This window comes from Gorilla gorilla, chromosome 22, assembly GCF_029281585.2.
Source record: "Gorilla gorilla gorilla isolate KB3781 chromosome 22, NHGRI_mGorGor1-v2.1_pri, whole genome shotgun sequence".
Taxonomy (NCBI): domain Eukaryota; kingdom Metazoa; phylum Chordata; class Mammalia; order Primates; family Hominidae; genus Gorilla; species Gorilla gorilla.
In genome coordinates, this window is record NC_073246.2 from 44,481,618 (window position 1) to 44,506,171 (window position 24,554).

The following is a 24,554-nucleotide window of genomic DNA, read 5'->3' on the forward strand; positions in this document are numbered from 1 at the left end:
GGGCTGTGGGAGTTATGAGCCAGGAACTGTGGACAAAACCCCATATATATATATGTATATACATACATATATGCATATATTAAGCCATATGTGTATGTATGTATATATACATATACATATATGTATATACATCTATATGGGGTTTTGTCCACATTTTTATACTTTTTTTTATATATAAGATAATATTACAATGTCTGAATGGACCGAAGTGAATCATGTCAGGTGGACACAATGGCTCGGGAAAAACAGACAAAGGGTACGGCGTTCCCATGTAAGCTCTGTCGCCTCGAGAGGCCTGCAATCGTCTCTCTCCATAATTTCAGTAAGAAGCCAAACAAACGCATTTTTAAGAGGATGGTAACACCAAAGGACCCATAAACCTAGAAGAAAATCATCAATTATCATTATCTGCAGCAGTTCATGTTCTAAAAAGTCACTGTAAACACGGATTTAGAGATGAATGAGCCATGCTCCTAGGAGAAAGACAGGGTTAAGTTTCCTGAGAGCTCTGGTCACTAAATTTTCATCAATCCACACACGATCTTGTTTTATGTGTGTTTCTGTTTAAAGACACCTGTGTAATATTGTTGACTCATTCACATTGAAGCTTTCTCTAAGCTGCCTTTTTTCTCTGTCTGGCGCATGGCACCCAGCTTCCCAGTGCTTAGGACCACATCAGCACTATGCTTGGGCCAACTTAGACAGCAAAACCACCAAAAAAAAAAAAAAAGTCACTAAGGAGACCATGGAAAGACCCGTGTTTACAGGACGAGCTAGAACGAGAAGGCAGAATGTCACTGTGTGCGACCTCAGCTGGGAACATGCACATCCTATGTCTCAAACTTTCCCCCTCCCTGTATGTGTCCAGTGACCCGGAGTGCCCCAAGTATTGATGTGGGGGTTACAAATACATTTTTCCCCAGTGGGTAAATTCACAGACTGCGTTTGTGATCGTTTGAGAACTTGAGAATAGCCCAGGGCTCCCATTCTTTGAGGAGTGGCAGAGAGGCTGAGAAAGTGGGGACTCTCCAGTGCCTGGGATGCGGGTGGCCCAGGGGACAGACCAAAGGAAAGGCCAGTCACTGCCACCAAGAACATGGACTGGGGCCTGCCTAGGGAGGAGAGCTAGGGCCACATCGAGGAGTGTCCTCTACCACACTGGGATCTCAGGCTGGCCGCACTGCACGATTGCCATGTGCTTGCCACTCTGCCCCTCTCTGAATGGGGGCTGGTTGCTATTGTCTCTGCTCCCGCATTTCGTAGTAAACAGGTAAGAAAAGTGAATGACTTGTCTTTCCACTTCATAGGTCTCCAGTCCAGAAAGGGCCTGTCCAGACCCGCTGAGGACCACTGGACACCACCCACAATGGAGAGACCACCTAGATCGCCAGGGCAGCTGTAGCACTTCGGGCAGGACTGGCGGGAACTTCAGGTAGGACTGGCGGGAACTTCAGGTGGGAGAGAGAAAATGTTCTTCATACGTGAGGGGAAGAAGCTTGACCTTGGGATGGCCATGTGATGTCAGCACTGCTCAGTTACTTCTGGTTTCTCTACTCTGGGAGGGTGGCAGTGTGGTAGGCGGGTACCCAGGAAACAGACTCAGATTCGGAGCCTAGCAGGCAGGAGGCTCATCATGAAGTTCCCTTGGGGTCAAGGGTCATGGAAAGGAGGCAGCAGAGGATGGCACAGGGAGAGAGATGGCAGCCTTGAGCCCCCATGGAGAGAGAGAACCATCCCATCACGCTTGGCCCAAACAACCATGCCTGACCTTCCCTAGGGGTCGTTCAGGCCTCCTCTGCGGTAGGTGCTCTCTGGGAGCAGCTGCCTGTTACACACAGATCTTTGTACCTCCTGCCCACTCCCCCATGTCCAACCCATGCCTCATCCCTGACTGCCCATCCCCACTCTCCACATCGCTCCCATTCTGGGTTCAGCCGGCAAAGTCGTTGGCCATTGCCCATGGGTTCAGAGATCTTCTAACCTCACAGCCACTTACACAGAGGGGATGACCACTGGGAGAATGTTCCCTCATCACCCTCTGTGTTAGTCCGTTCTCACATTGCTACAAAGATACTACCCAAGACTGGGTAATTTATAAAGAAAAGAGGTTTCATTGACTCACAGTTCTGCATGGCTGGGGACGCCTCAGGAAACTTACAATCATGGCGGAAGGGGAAGCAGGCACGTCTTACGTGGTGGCGGGCGAGAAAGACAAGTGCAAGCAGGGGAATTGCCAGACACTTATAAAACCATCAGATCTCCTGAGAACTCCTTCACCGTCACGAGAACAGCATGGGGAAAACAGCCCCCATGATCCAATCACTTCCCATCAGGTCTCACCCTCATCACCTGGGGATTACAGTTCAAGGTGAGATTTGGGTGGGGACACAGAGCCAAACCATATCACCCTCTTTAAAGGGCAGCTTGCTGAGACTGGAGTATGGCAGCCAGGCAATTTGGGCTGGCCCCACAGGCAGAGCAGACACCTCCATGAACTGAGGCCAGGCTTGTCCCTCCCTCCTCAGTTCACCAGAAGGTTCCTCCACTGGGGCTGTGGGGACTGCTGTGGAGGGTGGCGGGGTACTGGGCAGCTGCCGCTGCTTGGCCTCCTGCTCCTGCTTCTGCTGCTGCCACACGCACACTCCCACCTGTGATGGGTTATTTCTGAGTCCCCAACCTCATGACCCAGGGGTGAGACAGAATCCAGCTCATCTGAGCAGGTCCACATGCACAATCAGGTATTCCATCACCCCAGGCCCCAGGAGCATATCAGCAGGGACTTTTCAGAATTTTTTGCAGAATCCTCTGCCGCAGATGGCATGGCTTTGTTTCTGAATCCCAGGGGCCTGCACTGTGATTCTGGCATAGTGGCTTGCCATAAACACACAGCATTGCTTTCCCACGTTTGATACCTCTCATAACACAGGGTCTGACCAGCTGCAGGGCCTGAGTCACAGGGCTGCCAGCACTGCAGCCTCGACCTGCTGCAGGCTCAGGGAAGGCCGACAGCTTCTCGTATCAATGGTACATAGGCCGGAGTGGTCTTCATGTGTGTAGAACGTGCTGCCTCCAGAAGGCATACTGACATTGTCTGTCTCTCTTGGTCATGGGAGATGCAAGATGCAGTAATTGGCTCTTTGCTATGGACGGGAGGCCCAGTATGCTCCTGGTTATGGGACCTCCCCACCAAGAGTGTTATTAGTGGCAGTTCCCAGAATCTTTGTAGGATTTGTCTGCCAGCTGCAGGCACTCAGGCATCTTACCAAGACTCCCAGTGTGTTAGCTGCTTCTTGGTTAGCACCCGGCCAGCGCAATGTAATCAATGTGGTGGGCCAGTGCCATGCTCTTTCGGATATCCAGCTTGTCCAGCTCTCTCTGGGCTTCCTTAGGGCATAGAATACATGGTTTATTAGCACATAACACTGAGGCAAAGCCAAGGTCCACTGTTATTCATCCTATGTGAAGGCAGGCTCTTTCGGATGCTCTTTCCTCATAGGAATAGAAAAGAATGCACTTGCCGTCTCAGTGGGGCAGAGCACACACCTGAGGCTGTGTTGATCCACCTTGACCGAGATCCCGCGCCTGGCAGGGCAGCTGCCGCTGTGGATTCTCCTTGGTGCAGCTTGCTGAAGTCCACTGTCTTCCTCCAGGAGTCTCCATTTCTGCAGAGGCCAGCCTGGTAAATTAAATAGAGATACATTGAAGACCACCACTCCTATCCTTCAGCTCCTGAAGAGTAAAACTGAGTCACAACAGCTTGCATAAATCCTGTGTAAACATTTCAACTTACATAATCCTATCAACTTTTCATTTGTATGCTGTGGTCCTATTAGGGGTAGAAAATACCTGAGTCTCATGGTACCAAATATGTTACCAGTGGAGGTATCCGAGTTATTGGCAGTGAATCCTTATGGGTCTGCAGCAACCTCAGTTCTTGCCTCCTCAGAAGAAAGAATTAGACTGAGGGGCATAAGGCAGAAAAAGACACCGAGGCAGCTTTCAGAAGAGGAGTGGAAGTTTCTTTCAAAAGGCTTTAGAACAGGAAAGAGGCCGGGCGCGGTGGCTCACACCTGTAATCCCAGCACTTTGGGAGGCCGAGGTGGGTGGATCACGAGGTCAGGAGATCGAGACCATCCTGGCTAACATAGTGAAACCCTGTCTCTACTAAAAATACAAAAAAATTAGCCGGGCGTGGTCAACGGGCGCCTGTAGTCCCAGCTACTCGGGAGGCTGAGGCAGGAGAATGGCGTGAACCCGGGAGGCGGAGCTTGCAGTGAGTCGAGATCGCGCCGCTGCACTCCAGCCTGGGCAACGGAGTGAGACTCCGTCTCAAAAAAAAAAGAACAGGAAAGAAAGAAAATACACTTGGAAGAGACACAAGTGGAAGGTCGAGTGCAGTGTTTAACCATGATCCTAGGACTTTCTAGGCTGGCCCCTTTCCCATGGTTCTTCCCTTAGGATGGGCTGCCCGCATGCACATGCCCTCCTTACCCTTGGGAGGTGAGCACACACACTGTGTTTAGGAAGTGGTACGCATGCCCCTCTGAGGCTTTCTTCCCTTTTCCTGTGGTGTGCCCCTGGAAGGTCACATTCTGCCATTTTGTCTCTTAATGCACATGGTCGGGAAGGTGCTTCTCCCTGGCGCCTGCATTCAGTGAACACTTTAGTGCAACAGGTGTAGACCATCAGGAAATGGCCTCTCGCTGGTGCCGGCTGCCAATTTATCCCTTTTAGAGAGACAATGTGATCATTGCCAAAGCATCACCTGACGTTCCTAGTGGGTGGGAGAAGAGCTCTCTCCTCCCTCTGCTCATGAGTGTCTAACTATACCTGTAACAGCACCAGGAACTTCTTTTTTCAACCCCCAGACCATTCTTCCCTCTCTTGTAAAAAAGATTTAGGTTCCCAGCAGGGGCTGAGCCAAGGGTCTCTCTTGCCAAACTTTAATGTGGACTTATCTGAATCAGCATTGCCCTAGGTAACTATTGCTCAGCTTTCTCATTGCAATCTTTGCCCTCTGATTTTTTTTTTTAATTTATCCAATCTGGGATAAATACAGAAAACTGGTTTGGGGCCCTTTAACATTGTGGGGGTCAGTGGAGGCTTCCTTTGGTTCACCCAACTTTTGACAGCGTTGATTAAGACCTTTGTTTCGGCTGGGCGTGGTGGCTCACGCCTGTAATCCCAGCACTTTGGAAGGCTGAGGTGGGTGAATCATTTAAGGTCAGGAGTTTGAGACCATCCTGGCCAACATGGCAAAACCCTGTCTCTACTAAAAAATACAAAAAAATTAGCAGGGCATGTTGATGCACGCCTATAGTCCCAGCTACTCGGGAGGCTGAGGCAAAAGAATTGCTTGAACCTGGGAGGCTGAGGTTGCAGTGAGCAGCCGAGATTGTGCAGTGCCAGCCTGGGCAACAGAGCAAGACTAAATCTCAAAAAAAAACAAAACAAAACTTTTATTTTAACTCCATCAATTTCCATTTTATTCTGTTGCCGCTATAAAATATTTGAAGAGATTTATTCTGTGCCAAATCTGAGTGACCATGGCCTGTGACACAGCCCTCAGGAGTTCCTGAAAACATGTGCCCAAGGTGGTCGGGGCACAGCTTGTTTTTATGTATTTTAGGGAGGCATGAGACATCAATCAAATACATTTAAGAAATACATTGGTTTGGTTCAGAGAGGCGGGACAACTCAAAGCGGGGCCTTCCAGGCTATAGGTAAATTTAAACATTTTCTGGTTGACAATTGGTTGAGTTTATCTGAAGACCTGGGATCAATGGAAAGGAATGTTTAGGTTAAGGTAAAGGATTGTGGAGACCAAGTTTTATTGTGCAGAGGAATCGCTCAGATAGCAGACTTCAGAGAGAGAGAGAAGGTTGTAAAATGTTTCTTTTCAGACCTAAAAGGGTGCCTGGCTCTTAGTTGATTATCTCCGGGATCTGGAAAAAAAAAAGGAAGGACAAAAAAGTGGGAAGGGCATTCTCTATAGAATGCGCATTTTTCCCACAAGAGACTTTGCAGGGCAATTTCAAGGCATGGCAAGGAAATATATTTTGGAGTTAAATATTTTTTTCCTTGTCTCATAATGTTATGCCAGAGTCAGATTGAAAGTAAGTCACAATATATAGGGTTAAATACAACCCACCTGATGAGAATTTATGGTTTGTAGGGCATGAGTCCCCAGACCCCTTAAGTAGGAATTTGGGCAAGATAAAAAATAAGAAGAAATAAGTCCTCAATTCATTCCATTTCTTAGTAATTATCTAAAGATTGCCACCCTGGGATAGGCCCCAAGACTCTCTCATCTTTCCTCTTAGCTCATCTATCAATTTAAAAAAATTTATTTACCTTATTTTTATTTTATTTTTTATTTTTTATTTTTTTGAGACGGAGTTTCGCTCTTTCACCCAGGCTGGAGTGAAGTGGCGCGATCTCGGCTCACTACAACTTCCGTCCCCCCGGGTTCAAGTGATTCTCCTTCCTCAGCCTCCTGAGTAGCTGGGATTATAGGCACCCGCCACCACGCCCGGCTAATTTTTGTGTGTGTGTTTATTTTTAGTAGAGATGGGGTTTCTCCATGTTGGCCAGGCTGGTCTCAAATTCCTGACCTCAGGTGATCCACCTGCCTCGGCCTCCCAAAGTGCTAGGATTACAGGCGTGAGCCACCACGGTACCTGGCCTATTTACCTTATTTTTAAATAACCATTTTAAAATGTCCACTTCCCTTTGATGGATTCTGACTCTTCCTTTTGCCTTTCCCCTGCTCTTAACTAACCTCATGTTTTTATCAGCATCTGTAAGAGCCATGAGAAGAAACCAGCTGCTTCATCTGAGGTGCTGCACTTGGCATTTATATTGGAGTCAGACCGTCCCTTCTCAGGGTAAACAGACCTTCCAGTGCCTTTTATCCGGTTCCCCAGGCTGGCTGCTCCCTCAGGAATACTCTCCTGTGTGTCTGGATTGTGTATACCCAGCTGCATTGTTCAGTGGTGAGTGTGGGTCCTGCATCAACCCAAACATGCTCTTTCCCTCTGCAGCATTTTAAACCAGAGACACTGCTCCCAAATTAGTCACTCTCACAATCCATTTTCATAAAGGTTCTTCAGGGAGCTGATGATCCAGATCTACAAAATGGAACAATTCCTTCACACTCCCCTCTAGTTTCAATAGTCGCTTACTTTTTCCCTTCCCCAACACTGACTATCTCTTGGTAACTACAGGTCTCAAAGGTAATTTCTTTTGTTCCTGGCATAATTTTCCCATTTGTGGGTAGCTTTGAGGCTGGTGATCTGAGCTCAGACAGACTCACATCTGAGCTCAGACAGACCCAGATCTGAGCTTGGTCCAGCCCCAAGGCCCAACCCAGCATTCTCTTCCTTTCATTTTGAAACAATCTTTAAATATCCTCTATTCTAGATAAAATTGCTTTTCTTTTTAGCAAAAACCACGTTTTTATAACCTTTACCAAACACACTCTGAGTAATCCCAATTTCTGCTGAAAACCCTAGGATTAATTTAACATAACATGACTTTAAGATCTTAAATTCCTGAAGAGACTTTTGAAACTGGTTTTATTTACCATAGATTACCAAAATCACATGTGCTAAAAGGCATTCGAGCTACCATCTATTTTTCTGATAAAATATTTGATTTAAGCATGTAAATGTTCTCTTTCATATATTTTGGTAGTGTTAGGAATGCAAAATGCTTGTTCCCTGGTGCCAGAAAGAAATAGCACTTGAGAGCCGGGCGTGTTGGCTCATGCCTATAATCCCAGCACTTTGGGAGGCCAAGGCGGGCGGATCATGAGGTCAGGAGATTGAGACCATCCTGGCTAACACGGTGAAACCCTGTCTCTACTAAAAATACACAAAATTAGCTGGGCGTGGTGGTGGGCACCTGTAGTCCCAGCTACTCAGGAGGCTGAGGCAGGAGAATGGTGTGAACCCAGGAAGCGGAGTTTGCAGTGAGCCAAGATCGCGCCACTGCACTCCAGCCTGGGCGACACAGCGAGACTCCGTCTCAAAAAAAAAAAAAAAGAAATAGCACTTGAACATAAATTTAATTATCTCAGCAAGGCAATTTTCACTTTCTGCAGAAAGGGTACACTCACCAGCAGTCTTGCCACAAGAGTACACCAAACAAAGGAAAAGCAGATGTATTTATCCCTTACGTAAGTATTTGGGTCATCCTTACTGCTGTGTCCTGCATCCATTGGCTGGAGCCGAACCTCACAGTCTAAACTGACACTCGACTTGCTAACAACCTAAAACTTTCTTAAATAGGTAAAGGCAAAGGGAGAACAAAGGAAAGGAGGAAGTTGCTTATGAAAGATTTAAAGAAGCAATAACATTTCCAAATAAGGAAGGGGCATAGGCTGTGAGCTGGAACGTGCCTGTGAGCATGTCCAACAGCTACATAGGATAGGGCTTAACAAAGAGTTATTAGCACAAAGCAAGGAGGCTTGAAGAAAGTCAGTCTTTAAAAGAAACTATTATTTCTAACACTTATGATTTATTCTTTAACAGGAAGGGAAACTTTGAAGAGGAAACTTTTTCCTTTCTACAGTAGCGAAGTGTCACATACGCATGACACATATGTAGACGTAGCAGACACAGCAGCAGATCTTACACATTTAATAAGATTTTTCTTTTGCCATTTTTTAAAGATTCTCCCTCACTTTAGACTATTAATCTCTTGATTTCCTGTTTCATGCCCTAAACAAATGTTAGGGAGAAAATTCTAAATCTGCATCTCCGAAGACAGGACTCTGGGGAAACAGGTAGAAAGGAACAGAACTTCAATCTAAGCAAAAGCAAGGTCTGTTATGTAAACTTTAAGCCATTGTCTTCTCCATAGAGAAAGTTTCTAGTGGTTTCAGTATGGAGACAGACATGCCCTTACAAATGGAGATTCCCTCTAAAGATGTACATTTCCTTTACAAAGCGTTTTGAAGGCTGATTCGTTGGATAGGCGGTCTTTTCAACTTCGCTTGTTTCTTAATTAGATTACTGGCTTTAAGGTAGAGCCCTTTAAGGACCAGGACCAAGAAAGCATGCAGGTTTTAGGACCTAAACCACGACTTTCTTATTCAAACGTGCAAACACCCAAGTATCCCCGTATCAATGATCGTTTCCATTGCACGACTGTCCTGAGCCACCTCCAACACTGTGGCTTTCACCCACCAGCCACCAGCCATCACACACATCAAGGTCAAGTCCTCTCACGGTGCCAAGCAGTCTCTAGTGCCCTACAAACAGCCAGCGAGCCCAGTAACACAGTACAAGAGAGCAGAGCCCTAGACCTGAGGGGAACCTGTCTGCTTACAACCTAGGATGCCACGAGGAAAAACAGGTTCCTCCCAAAGAGAGGAGACTGGTGCCTTTTCCCTGTTCCCCAAGGATCCTAGGCTGTCAGAAATTTCCTTGTTTAGGTCCTCGTGTGTCATTGAGGGTTGCAAGAGGAAAGAGGGACAGACAGAAGCAAACAGAGAAACAGACAGGGTTCTCGACGGAGAAGTTTTACAGAGAGCAGAGGCCGTAAAGCAATAAGCAAGCCGGGCGCAGTGGTGCAAGCCTGTAATCCCGGCACTTTGGGAGGCTGAGGTGGGTGAATCACCTGAGGTCAGGGGTTCGAGACCAGCCTGACCAACATGGTGAAACCCGACTCTACTAAAAATACAAAAATTAGCCGGGCATGGTGGCGGACGCCTGTAGTCCCAGCTACCCTGGAGGCTGAGGCAGGAGAATTGCTTGAACTTGGGAGACGGAGGTGCAGTGAGCCAAGATCTCACCACTGTACTCTAGCCTGTAGCCTGGGTGATGGAGCAAGACTCCGTCTAAAAAAAAAAAAAAAAGCAATAAGCAATAGGCATGCACACATATACAACCCACATGGCAGATTGAGCCAAGTTACCTTTTGACTGCCGAGCTCTTTTAAAAACCTTTTCCCAGTTGTAATTCCTACCAAAGCGATTTTACTTTGCCTCTGCTGCTGGCTGGGCTCCATCACCAAACAGGCAGCCCCTAGAAGCAGCCGTCCACAGCAGTAGCTGCTCACCACCCTTCCTTACCGCTGTGTGATGGACGGCTCTCAGCTAATGATTGCTTTAAGCATGCCAGCGGTTTAGGGACATCACTGCATTCACACACATGCACCTAAAAGGCGAACCATGCTGCTCCACCTGGAAGTGGCTGCTGCCTGGGATTTCTCCCACAGATGCTTCATTCCCTTTGCACATTTCTTGGTCTCTCAGTCCACGTTTTACAGTGGGCAGGTCTAGGCAAACCAGCCCCAAAGTCCAAAGAAGCTGAGAGGCTGACACATTGAGTTTCTTAGAAATGTTTCATACGGACTTACAAAGAGAAGCCATGTCTGTGTCTCAGGTGGCAACGAGATGAGATGGTGGATCCCTACCCCTCAGCCCCAGACCCAGAGCTTATATAGCACAGGGAGGAGTGGTTCAGAAGGAATGTGCAGGATGATTGAAGGATGATAATGTCAAGGTTGTTTGACCTAAGGGCAGGACCTACAGTAAGTAGCTGCTCTTACACAGGGAGTGGTAGATAAACTGGAAATCTTAGAGGCCTCCTCAGAATGTTAATCATAAGCCAATGTAAACCAAAAGTAAAATTCTAAGTCCCCCAGCCATCTGAATGAATGCCTCCTCTTGGCCAAGGGCATTCCAAAGTTAACCTGAAAAGCTAGTTCAGGCTGTGATGGGAATCAGGAGCCAGACATACCTTATTATCCCCTCCTCCCTTTTGGCATTACTAATAGAACTGGTGAACAAAAGGAGTCAAACTCTGTAAAATATTTGAAGAGATTTATTCTGAGCCAAATATGAGTGACCAGTGGTCCGTGACACAGCCCTTGGGAAATCCTGAGAACACGTGCCCAAGGTAGTCAGGGTGCAGCTTGGTTTTATACATTTTAGGGAGACATGAGACATCAATCAAATATATTTAAGAAATATGTTGGGGCTGGGTGTGGTGGCTCATACCTGTAATTCCAGCATTTTGGGAGGCCGAGGTGGGGGGGATCACCTGAGGTCAGGAGTTTGAGACCAGCCTGACTAACATGCTGAAACCCCATCTCTACTAAAAATACAAAAAAAAAAAAAATTAGCCGGGCGTAGTGGCAGGCGCCTGTAATCCCAGCTACTCGGGAGGCTGAGGCAGGAGAATCACTTGAACCCAGGAGGCGGAGGTTGCAGTGAGCCGAGATTCCGCCATTGTACTCCAGCCTGGGTGACAGAGTGAGACTCCGTCTCAAAAAAAAGAAAGAAAGAAAAAAAAAAAAGAAACACATTGGTTCAGTCCAGAAAGGTGGAACAAACAACTTGAAGCTCAGGGGTTGGGTGGTTATAGGTAGATTAAACATTTTCTGATTGGCAGTTGGTTGAAAGAGTTAGCAATAGAAAGGAATGTCTGGGTTATGATAAGGGGTTGTGAAGAACAAAGTTTTATCGTGCAGATGAAGCCTCTAGGTAGCAGGCTTCAGAGAGAATAGACTTAAATGTTTCTTATCAGACTTAAGGTCTGTGTTGATATCCATGCTGGCGGGTACAATGAGGCACGTCTGACCCCCACTTCCTGTAATGGCCTAAACCAGTCTTTCAGTTTAAATTTAGAATGCCATGGCCTAGAAGGAAGTCCATTCAGATGGTTGGGCGGCCTTCAAATTTTATTTTTGGTTTATAGAACAGAATTTTTAAGTCTAATAAGAAACATTTACAATCTATTGTCTCTGAAGCCTGCTACCTGGAGGCTTCACCTACATGATAAATCCCTGGTCTCCACAACCCCTTATCTTAACCCAGACATTCCTAAGTCTTTCAACAGTAACTTAACTCTTTCAACCGACTGCCAATCAGAAAATCTTTGAATCTACCTATGACCTGGAAGCCCCCACCTTCCAGTTGTTCCACCTTTCCAGACCAAACCGATGTACATCTTCCATTTATTTGATTAATGTTTCACGTCTCCCATGACCACCTTGCACCCAGACCACCTTGAACGCATGTTCTCAGAACCTTCTGGGGCTGTGTCACAGGCCATGGTAACTCATATTTGGTTCAGAATAAATCTCTTCAAACATTTTAGAGTTTGACTCTTCATCAACGCCAATATATTAGTCCTTTCTCACACTGCTATAAAGATACTACCTGATGCTGGGTAATTTATAAACAAAGGAGGTTTCATTGACTCACAGTTCCACATGGCTGCGGAGGCCTCAGGAAACTTACAATCATAGTGGAAGGTGAAGGGGAAGCAAGGCACAACTTACATGGCAGCAGGAGAGAGAATGAAGAGTGAACTGCTACTTATAAACTATCAGATCTTATGAAAACTCACTCACTATCATGAGAACAGCATGGGGGAAATTGCCCCCATGATCCAATCACCTCCCACCAGGTCCCTCCCTCAACACGTGGGGATTACAATTGGAGATCAGATTTGGGTGGGACGCAGAGCCAAACTGTATCAACCACCATGGCAGATTAGCCTCCAGGCTGGAGCTGCTGTGGCCTCCACAGCCCTCTGTCTCAGTGCCATAATCTCTGGTGTATAATAAGAAAGATTTATGTTATTTCTCATTCATACTCCATGTGCACTGTGGTAGTTTTGGGGGCTTTTCTCTCACTCTGGGATCCACCCTAATGAAACAGCCACCACCTTAAAGGTTGAAAGAGACCACGCCTCAGGGAATGAGACCTCTGATGCACATTACCTGTGCTCACAGCTCATTGGCCACAGCAGCCATGTGACCCCACCCAACCACAAAGCTGCGCAGCTCATTGGTCACAGCAGCCATGTGACTGCACCCAACCACAAAGCTGCACAGCTCATTGGCCACACCCATGTGACCACACCCAACCACAAAGCTGCACTTGTATGAGGGCAAGACCAACTTCTTCAAAGCCAGTCACTCAAAGGGGATTCCTTAGAAAGGAATTCCCCAGGGTTGGTTGACTTCTCAGAAAAAGTCAACACCGGCTAGGACTTCCAGTACAATCTTACTCAGAAGCAGGAAGAGCAGCCATCATTGCCTCAAAGGAACATTTCACTTTTAATTATGATGGTTTCTGTAGGTTTTGGGGCATATATTTAATCAGATTAAAGAACTTCCATTATAGTCTAGTTCACTAAGAGTCCTTTTTTAAAATTACAAGTGTACATTGATTTTTTTCATGCCTTTTTCCTAATCTGAGATGGTTTAATCCTGCCTTTAATGGTTATAAAACTATTCACATTTCATTTCTTATTATTAATTTTGGTAAGTATATTTCTGTTGTATATTTGTTTTCTATTTCAATAATTTCTGTTTTTTTCCTTCCTTCTACTTTGTTTGTATTTGTTTTTGTTCTAACTTCTTTCTTTTTTTGAAACTAGGTCTTGCTCTGTTGCCCAGGCTGGAGTGCAGTGTCACAATCATGGCTCACTGTGGCCTCCACCTCCCAGGTTTAAGCAATCCTCCTACATACCTATATATGTATGTATATGTATAATAGAATGAAAATATAACGAATTTAGAATTGTTATATCTTCCTGGTGAATAAAGCATCCTTCTTTGTCTCTAATAGATTTTTCTCCAATAATTTTATGCCTAAAGTCAATTTTGTCTGATATTAGTATATGTACATTAGCTTTCTTTTTCTGAGTATTGCCATATTATGCTTTTTCCATTATTTTATTTTAAGTCACTTTTATTCTTACATTTTAGGTATTGTGGAATGCAGCAAAGCAATGCCTAGAGAGAAATGTTGATCTTAAATGCATTTCTTCAGTTTAAAATTTTTTCTTAACCAATATTTTTTCAAGTATTTTTTCTGAGCATTCTTCTCCACTTCTCCTTTTCAGACTCCAGTAAATAGTTTTTAAAACTTCTCACAATATCTTCTATGTTTTTTACCACCTCTTTTGAATGTTCAATTTTTATGTCCCTATCCATGCTTGATTCTGGATAGTTTCTTTTTTTTTTTTTTAAGACAGAGTCTCGCTGTTGCCCAGGCTGGAGTGCAGTGGCATGATCTCGGCTCACTGCAACCTCCACCTCTCAGGTTCAAGGGATTCTTTTGCCTCAGCATTCTGAGTAGCCGGGATTACAGGCGTAAGCCACCACATCTGGCTAATTTTTTAAAATATATTTTTGGTAGAGACAGGATTTCACCATGTTGACCAGGCTGGTCTGGAACTCCTGACCTCAAGTGATCCACCCACCTCGGCCTCCCAAAGTGCTGGGATTACAGGTGTGAGCCACTGTGCCAGGCCTGGATAATTTCTTTTATCCATTTTCAAGTTCACTAATTTTCTTATTAGCTGGCCCAATGTTCTGTTAAACCCATCCATTGAGTTCTTAATTTCAAAATTATATATTGCAGTTCTTAAATTTGTATATGAACTTTTTCAAATCTGTCATGTCTTTCTAAAATAGTTTAACGGTCTTACCTATTTAAAAGCTTTACCTGGTTGGCTGGGCACAGTGGCTCATGCCTGTAATCCCAGCACTTTGGGAGGCCAAGACAGGCGGTCTCGAGTTCAGGTCAGGAACTCCTGAGGTCGGGAGTTCAAGACCAGCCTAGCCAACATGGCAAAACCCCATCTCTAGTAAAAATATGAAAATTAGCCGGGCATGGTGGCATGTACTTGTAATCCCACCTACTTGGGAGGCTGAAGCAGGAGAATCACTTGAACCCTGGGGTCGAAGGTTGCAGTGAGCTGAGATCACCCCACTGCACTCCAGCATGGGCGACAAAGTGAGACTCTGCCTCAAAAAAAATTAAAATAAAATAAAAACAAAAGCTTTACCTGGTTAATTTCAGTATCTGGAGCCCATGTTGGTTGAATTTTATTGTCCTAGTTTCTGTGGGTTCTTGTCCACACTGTCTTTTCTTTTTATGTGTTTGCTTATTTTAGATTGTGTGCTAGACATTGTATTTGGAAAAAAAATACATTTTGTGGAAATAATCTGCTGATACACTCTTTCTCTGCAAATTTTTTGTAACTACCAAGCAACTGGGTATATTCACAATCTGGAATCATCTTAATCTAATTTTAGAAATTGAGATTTTTCTGGACCATCGAGATATCTAAAAACTGAAATAAAGTTATTGAAATGATTTGTCTATTTCCGGCTTATCTTTTTTCCTTAGATGTAATTCTTCCTAGTCCTAATGTGAAGAAGAAGGGTTGCTAAGACCCCCACCCTCAAAACTGGAGGGTCTCAGATGCTAAATTTTGTCCTTTATTCCTACAGAATGGCAAAAACATATGGCTCCACCATCTCTTCCATGACTAAAAAGACACTCCCAAGGAAAAATTGCCCCAAATGCTGGGTTCATTTGTCTGAATTTTTATCTTCTTCCTCATGTTCGCCCAGTCGTTTTTTGCTATCTCACTAGCCCATCAGTATTCAAGTATTTTTTTTAAGTATTTTGTGCAAAAGTTTCTGGCTATCTGCCAAAAGAAGGTTGGTCCATATTGCTTAGTTCACCATTACTAGAAAGAGAAGCCTTATACTGTCATGCTCAGTAGAAATTTAAAAAGAGCTCATCTTCTTCTGACACCAATACATCATAGCTTCATATTTTCTCACTTTGACAGCCTGGTTATGTTGTTCTATACTCTTGAATACAAGTGGGAAAAAACAATTTGGTCAAACTTTTTAAAAAGTTTGGATGCTTGAGCACAGACTAACCAGAAAGTCTGAATATGATGCATTCCAAAGATTCTGTGTCCACGGGGTGTCTAGAGTTCAGAATGCACGTTTCCATGCATGACAGGCCAACCCACGGGAACCCCTCATGGGGCTGAGCTATGGAGGCTACAGCAGTGGCCCAAATTCTGTGTTATGGAAGCAGCAGGTACAGATAGAAAGAGAACTACAGGAGAAAGAAATGTGCCCACTCTCATGCTAGGGCCCTCACACATGAAGGACCCCAGGAGAAAATGTCAGACAGGCCTTCCCTGGGGTTGGCATGTGCCCGCTGTATTAGTCTGTTCTTACACTGCTATAAAGAACTACCTGAGACTGGGTAATTTATGAAAAAAAGCAGTTGAATTGACTCATAGTTCTGCAGGCTGTACAGGAAGCATGGCTGGGGGTGCCACAGGAAACTGACAATTATGGCAGAAGAGTGAAGGGGAAGCAAGCACCTTCTTCACGTGGCAGAGCAGGAGGAAGAGAATGAAGTTGGGGGCTGGTCGTGCTAGGCACTTTTAAACAACCAGGTCTTGGAAGAACTCTATCAAGAGACAGCACCGGGGGATGGTACTAAACCATTAGAAACTACACCATGATCCAGTCACCTCCCACCAGGCCCCACCTCCAACACTGGAGAATTACAATTCAACATGGATTTGGGTAGGGACACAGAGCCAAACCACATCACCCACCTCTGTGCATTCTGAGCACACTGTTTCCCTTATTCCAAACTCTCCAGGTGCCCTGGGCCTTCCTGAGGTGCTCGGGACCCAATGAAGGGTCCCCATCCACCCTGTCCTCCCTGCTCAAAGTGCCCCATGCTCCCAAATCCAACCGTTCCCTCCAATAATAAAACCTCAAATTCTCTCCTTGCCGGCCACCTCCGTTCAGAGTTGAGGGAGGGAAGAAACTGCAAACTCATACTAATCCCCTGCCAGTTTGTCTTAGTTTTCAAAGTGACTCTTCTTGTAACAGGTGTAACAAGTGAATTGATCATTTCAGGCAAGGAAACAGAGCGGAGAGGAAGTCTGAAGGCAAAGTTAGGGAACCTATGTGGAGGCAACAGTTAGAGAGAAGGTCATTGAGGAGAGGGCACTTTCACTGCCGCCTCCCTCAGCGGGGTCCTGCCTTTCCAGCCCCTCTCCCTCCAAATCCCAGGATTCTCTCAGCGCCAGGGCCAGGGATTTACTTCCAGTGGTTCTGGGGGTGTCCATGTGGTATTAAGGAGCCACAACTGACAGAGGAGATGGGATAGGGGCACTTGGGGGCTGCCCTGAGGCTCCTGGGACTTACTGGATTTATGAGGATTTATGAAAATTTAGGAACTAGGCATCCATAACCCTAGGAGTCTCTGGACTCATATTTTTAAGATTTTTGCCTCAGATAAATAAAATATTTTCATAGGCTACAACGTTGCTGCTTTTTTTCTGTTCTTTAAATCATCAGTTTAAAAATAAATTGCATTCAAGTTTTCATTCCTGGCAGGGTGCAGGGTTAAGCCGCCTACATTTGACTTTAACAGATGATTTCATTGCACTCAATTTTTTTATAAAACAGAAAACCTTCCTAGGTTGTTGCAACCACAAAGAGGAGGCTACTATATAAGAAGGTAAAGGATTCTTAACACACCGCAGAGCCGCACAGGTCTTTATCGTTAGCCAAGCTGGATCCTGGCAACCACCTAGGACAGTCAATGTGGGGTTTTCTATTTTACAGGTGAAGAAAATGAGGCTTTCCGGTCTGGCTGCTCATCCAGGGCCCTGGTTCCCAGTACAGCGGGCCACGCTGGTCTAGGGTATTATCTGTGTGTCTGCATAACCCCCGTGGTTGACAGAGTTTGTCTGATCAAAGCATCTTTAGTGGAAAACCACACTCACCACAGGGCTATTTTCACACACCCAAACTTCGGAATACATTTTTTTTCCAGAGAGGACTTCTCTGGGACAAAATAACACTTTTACATCCCACTGCTGGTCTGGGCAGTCAACTCCCTGATGTCTCGGTTTCTGAACATACCTTGGCAAACTCCAAGAGGAGTCCAGGCGAGAGGAATGGTCCTGTGTGGGCAGAGACGCCCCAGGCAGTGCTGGAGCTGAGCGTCCCAGGCAGACCCTGTTGCCCTGGATCTCACCCGGGGTCTAGCCCTGCTGGCAGACCTGTGAGGTGTTCCTGAATTGGGTTCAGATGTCCCCCCAGACCAGCCCTCTTACAGGCAAAGCCTGTCCCAATGCTGGCCCGTACCTGTTGTCACAGGACCTGAGCTTTAGGGGATTTCGCAATTTCAGATGAGGAAGCTGATTAATGAGTGGCTCAGAACACGGAGGACGCTGGGAGCAGAGCCGAGCAAGGCAATCTGCAGCCCGTTCCTGCCCCATCAGATGGCCAGGCGGCCTCGGGGCTCGGGGCTGCACGTGGTCACACGCAGTACACACACACACCACACACACCACACACCACACACACTACACACACCACATACCACATACACACACCACACACCACACACAGTACACACACCACACACCACACACACATCAAACACCACACACACTACACGCACACCACACACCACATACACACACACCACACACATACCACACACCACACACACCACACACCACACACACCACACACCACATACACACACCACATACACACACACACCACACGCACCACACATCACACACTACACACCACACACACACACCACACACATCACACACCACACACACTATGCGCACACCACACACCACACACCGCATACACACACACCACACACACCACATACACACACCACACACACATCACACACCACACACACTACACACACCATACACCACATACACACCACACACACACCACACACCACACACACCACATACACACACCACACACTACACACCACACACACACCACACACCACACGCACACCACACACCACATACAAACACACCACTCACACCACACACACCACACACACCACACACGCACTATACACACTACACGCACACCACACACAAACAAACACACTACACACACAACACACACCACACACACCACACACTACACACCACACACACCACACACATCATATATGACACACACTACGTGCATACCACACACCACACACACCACATACACACACACACCACATACACACACACCACACACACATCACACACTACACACCACATACACACACACCACACACCACACACAGTACACACACACCACACACACACCTCAAACACACACCATACATACCACACACACCACACACACACCACACACACCACACACGCACTATACACACTACACGCACACCACACACAAACACAAACACACTACACACACAACACACACAACACACACCACACACACCACACACTACACACCACACACACCATACACCACACACCACATACACACACCACACACACCACACACTACACACCACACACACCACACACATCATATATGACACACACTACGTGCATAACACACACCACACACACCACATACACACACACACCACACACCACACACACCACACACAGTACACACACACCACACACACACCTCAAACACACGCCATACATACCACACACACCACACACACACCACACACACCACAAACGCACTACTCACACTACACACACACCACAAACACTGCACACACACCACACACACCACATACACCACATACACACCTCACACACCATACATACCACCACACCACACACACCACAAACGCACTACACACACACCACACACACACCACAAACACACTGCACACATACCGCACACACACCACACACACCACACACACCATACACCACACACACCACACACACCACACACCATACACCACACACACACTGCACACACATCACACACCACACACATACCACACACTCCACACACCACACACACTCCGCACACACATCACACACCACACACACACCACACTACACACACACAGCACACACACCGCACACATCACACACACACACCACACCACACACACAAACGTACCACGAATGCACACTTTCAGGCACACACCCCACACACACAAATACACATACACCACACACACATAAACTTACCACAGACGCACACATGCAGACACACACACACCACGCACCACCTCCACACCACACAGAAACACATACACACCACACACACAAACGTATCACAGATGCACACATGCAGACATACCCACAGCATGCAAGCACACATACACCACACACATCACACCATACACATACCACACACACATACATACTCATACACACCACACACCCATATACACAGACACCATACACATACCACACACACATACATACTTATACACACATACACACCACACAACCATATACACAGACACCACACACACCACACACACATATACACAGACACATACACACCACATATACATACACACAAACAGTTGCACACATACACGCAGACACACACAAGTACAGACACTACACAGACAAGCACACACATCACACAGACACACACAAGTACACACACTACACAGACAAGCACACACATCACACACACACACACACAGACATGACCCCTAGCCATGCCCAACTTTGCACTGGTCACTAATAATTTTTCTGGTTCTACCAATATTTACCGCTCTGATCAGGGAAGTGTCTGCATTTTTCTATTTCAAAGCTGTTCTGTAGGTATCATGTCGGGGGTGGTAATATTGGCCACCCTACGTCCTGTGTGCAGAGAAGGAATGAAGAGCGATTTGTGAACGCGAAGCAGCAAAGCTCACTAACGGGTGCAGTTAAGAAACAGAACAATCAAGAAGAAACAAGAAAACGCCCTCCAGGAAACAGAAACCGGGTGCAGAGGCACTGTCTGCAGACCCACTGGAGCCTCAGGCAACCTGCGGACGAAAAGCCCCAAAGTTCTTTTCAATCTTTGCTCCTGATAGAGAAAGACGGTGTCGCACCGTTCTTTTCATTTGCATGCGTGGGACTTCCAGTGAGGTCCACGCTCGCTGGCTCGCTGGCAGCTCCGTGGAATCCGCCCCACCCTTGCAGAGCTCTTTCATTGATTTGAAAGAGCCTCCGTGTGCACATAGTGCGACTGTTCCGAAGTCTTTATCACAGTTACTGGTGATGCTTTTTTCCAGATGTTCTCGACGTGCACCCATGAAGGGCTCCACCTGAGAGTGCCAGGGTCCTCCGTGGGATGGGGCTGGAGGGAGTGCTCTTGCAGTCCTGGGCTCCCAAGCAGCCATAGGAACAATAGGGTGATGGGGTCCCAGAGATAGAGGCCAGTGGCAGCAGCGCTTTGAACCCCTCACACGGGCACGGGCCCTCTGGCAGGGATGGGCGTCCCGGTCACACGGAGATGGGGGCTGCTGCTGCCTGCAGGTAGAGGAAGGGACATGTTTGGCAGTCCTGTGACCCCTGGGCACCTCGCCTCCCCCACGGCCGGCTCTGCTTGTAAACAGACAAGTGCACAAGCGCAGCTCGGTGAAGGCACAGCGGTCCCAGGAGGCATCTGGGCTGCACCCCAGCGAGCCGCCCATACACGTGGAGATGCCGGCCAAGGCCCTGCAGCACACGGCAGAGGAAGGCGCGATGGGAGCGGTGCTGGGCCCGGAAGGTGCCGCCGCCCGGAGCTATAGCCATCACTCCAGCTCTTCTTTTAAGTGTTCCCAGAAATTGTGACCCACCAAAATCTGAGAGCACCCGACAGTAAGCCAGAGGACTTTGATGTGAGATCCCAGCACGGTGTGGGGGCGGACTGTGGTGGGTGCTGTCTCTGCCCCCACCCCTTCCACAGGTCGGTGTGCACATCCCACGGCGCCTGCTAAGCTGCAGTCTTCTCCAAAGGGGTCACTCTCCGTGGGAAGGGAGCCACCCGCCCCCGGGTGATGTCCCCAGTCAGTGACTGACGACAGTCCCCAGCCGAGGTGGGGGACCAGCTCCTGCATCCCTCACTCCGGGGCTTGCCTGTGGGCCAGGGTGGGAGCGAGCCTCAGCTGAGACCGCGTCCCCCTTGCCTGTCCTGCCCTGCCTCCCCTGCCTCCCCCGCGCCTCTGCTGAGCACGCCCATAGGGAGCTGCTTGCTGCGGAATCCCCACGTCTAGAGAAGGCAGCCTGAGACACAGCGGCGGTGGACGCGCACTCAGCCATTTTTCCTGAGATAGGGATGGATTTATGTTGATCTTGCCACATCTTTCTACTGCTTCCTCTAAGGTGCAAATATTTTTAAAACAGCTGTGGCTAGTGAAGTCTCACATGGTCTCAGAATCATTCCAGGTGCAGAGAAAGCCCAGATGTTGAGCCCTAGCATACGGAGGCCTTAGGAGTCAATGACCTGAGAAGCTTCCAGCAAAGCACCCAACACTGATGTCAAAACCAGCACGAACCGCCCCGCCTCTCCACCTCCCCGCAAGCGTTGCCGGGACTGACAGATTACAGAGCTCTGCTCCCTCTGCACTCCTGCTCTGCCACCCCCAGGGTGTCAGAATGTGCCCCACACACAGTTTCCAAAAGATTCCACACATCTGGCTGGGCGTGGCGGCTCACGCCTGTAATCCCAGCACTTCGGGAGGCCAGGGTGGGTGGATCACAAGGTCAGGAGATTGAGACCATCCTGGCTAACACAATGGAACCCCATCTCTACTAAAAATACAAAAATTAGCTGGGCGTGGTGGCAGGTGCCTGTAGTCCCAGCTACTCGGAGGGCTGAGGCAGAAGAATCGCTTGAACCCAGGAGGTGGAGGTTGCAGTGAGCCAAGATCGCACCACTGCACTCCAGCCTGGCGAGAGAGTGAGACTCCATCACAAAACAACAACAACAAAAACCCACACATCCAACCTCCAGTTCTCCCACAACAGAATCCACAGCAGGAAGGACAAAAATGCAAAAGGACGTTTTCACAAGACTTGCTTTTCTTATCAGGGAAGAAAATATTTCCCAGAAATGCTCCAAGTGCCTTCTCCACATGTCTCCTTGGTCAGAATTGGGTGACCTGCAGACTTCTGGCTTGTTCACAGGGACAGGTGGACTGGACAGTCATGGTTGGCTTGCACCAGAAAATAGTTAATCCTGGGGCTGGGGAAATCACTGCTTAAATAAAACAGAGGTTCATTAGCAACAGCAAAGGGCTTAGAGGCAACAGTGCCTGCCACCCTCCGCCTTTAGAGAATTAAACCAGTGCTGGAGTAGAGCGTCACCAGGTGGTGGAAGGACCTTTGATGGTGCTGATCTCAGGGTCTATATTTAGTATCTAAAATAATTAACTGGTTGTTCACTGCCCAACACTGTAATTCATTCATTCTTTGAACATTCGTTAAGTACTTATCACTGATATTTCAGACAGTATTATAGATATAGTGATCTTTATCCCGGCTCCTTATGTAAGCAATATTACCAATAATAGAGTTGAAGATAAAAGGAAGGAAGCAAGCTTCCAAAGAAATAAACCAAATCAGAATTTAATGATGTCTCATTAACCTGGTGGTTGTTCACCAGATATTCTGTGGTCTTTATTAAAATACAGCTGACCAGGCAGCATCCCAGCACTTTTCCTGTGGTGAGGAATCTCGTTAAGTTGGGGAGCAAGGCCCCCAAGTTTTGCCACAAGAGCAGGAAAATACGTTCTTCCCTTCTCCCTGGAAGCTTAGATGTGGATTTGTGGCTCTCGGCCAGACAACTTACTGAAACGTCGGTAAGTACATACGCCTGTTTGAGATGTTTGCCTGTACACCCGCTCATGGATTCTCTGTGAGGTCCTCTCTGGCTATAAGGCCCCATTGTTTTAAAGACAGCAACTTACAATAACTTAAAATGTCTGTTTTGCCTGGACCCACCATGGAAAGAATTGAATTAACGTGAAGTGTGTTGCAGTGAGTTCTGTGATGTATAAATTCCTGAGAACAAAGCAAAGCAAGGGCGAGGAGCATCTGTGACTGCACTGCAGGAACGGGAGAGGGGCCGGGGCCGTCTTCAGAGGTGGCTGTGCCGTGACGGTGTCTGCGGGCAACAGTGTTGTCGCAGATGGCCATGGGTGATCTGACTATGCTCTCAGCCGCTGGGCCTGCCTGGGCCCCTGTCCTTTCCTCAGCCGGCTCTCCAGCTTTTCCTCAATCCCATGACTGTTGGTTGTTCAAGGGAGGCTGGTTTCTGTCATTTCAAAACAGGAATCCAGGCCCACGTCCCTCACCAGGGAGGATTCCCTGACTGCTCACCTGACAGGTGCTGCTGACTGGTGCACAGGGCTGGCACCCCCAACTGTACACTGGGCAGGTACCTCTGGCTGTAGGTAGGGATGGTGCCCCCCCCCCCCGCCCACTGTACACTAGGCAGGTACCTCTGGCTGTAGGTAGGGATGGTGGCCCTCACTAGTACCCCAGGCCAGTTCCCATGACTATGCAGGAGGCTGGGATCCCTGACTGTACACTCAGATGGGACCCCTGACTCTACCCCGGGGACGGAAACCCTGACCGTACGCCAGACAGGTACCCTCTGACTGTAAACTAGGATGGGATCCCTGACTGTACTCCAGGCAGTTACCTCTGTTAACTGACAAATGATGAGGTTCATGAATTTGAGAAGGAGAGTTTTATTTCTCATAGAGTTGCAGCTTGCGCAGTGGCCATTATGACAGGCTGGGAAGTGTAGCCTCCAGCCAGAAGCCACAAACAGACACCTCAAGGGAGGAGCAAAGGGAAGAGGAATTTATGCTGGTGGCGTGGCTAAATATATATATTCAATTAGCTCTAGGAAAGCCATGACTATTTATTTATACAAGGAGAAACACATGCATGTGCAACTGAGCTTCAGGCCTCTCCATGGGGCGCATG

At 47.4% G+C, this 24,554-nt stretch overlaps 1 long non-coding RNA gene across 1 annotated transcript; it reads right to left on the bottom strand.

Moving 5' to 3' along the window:
- Positions 1-2,241: 2,241 nt before the first annotated feature.
- LOC109024463 (uncharacterized) lies at positions 2,242-17,970 on the bottom strand. Its single transcript, XR_002003964.3, has 2 exons — positions 17,728-17,970; positions 2,242-3,676 (listed from the first exon to the last, which is right to left on the bottom strand). It is a non-coding gene; the product is annotated as an uncharacterized lncRNA (long non-coding RNA).
- Between the last annotated feature and the right edge of the window lie 6,584 nt (positions 17,971-24,554).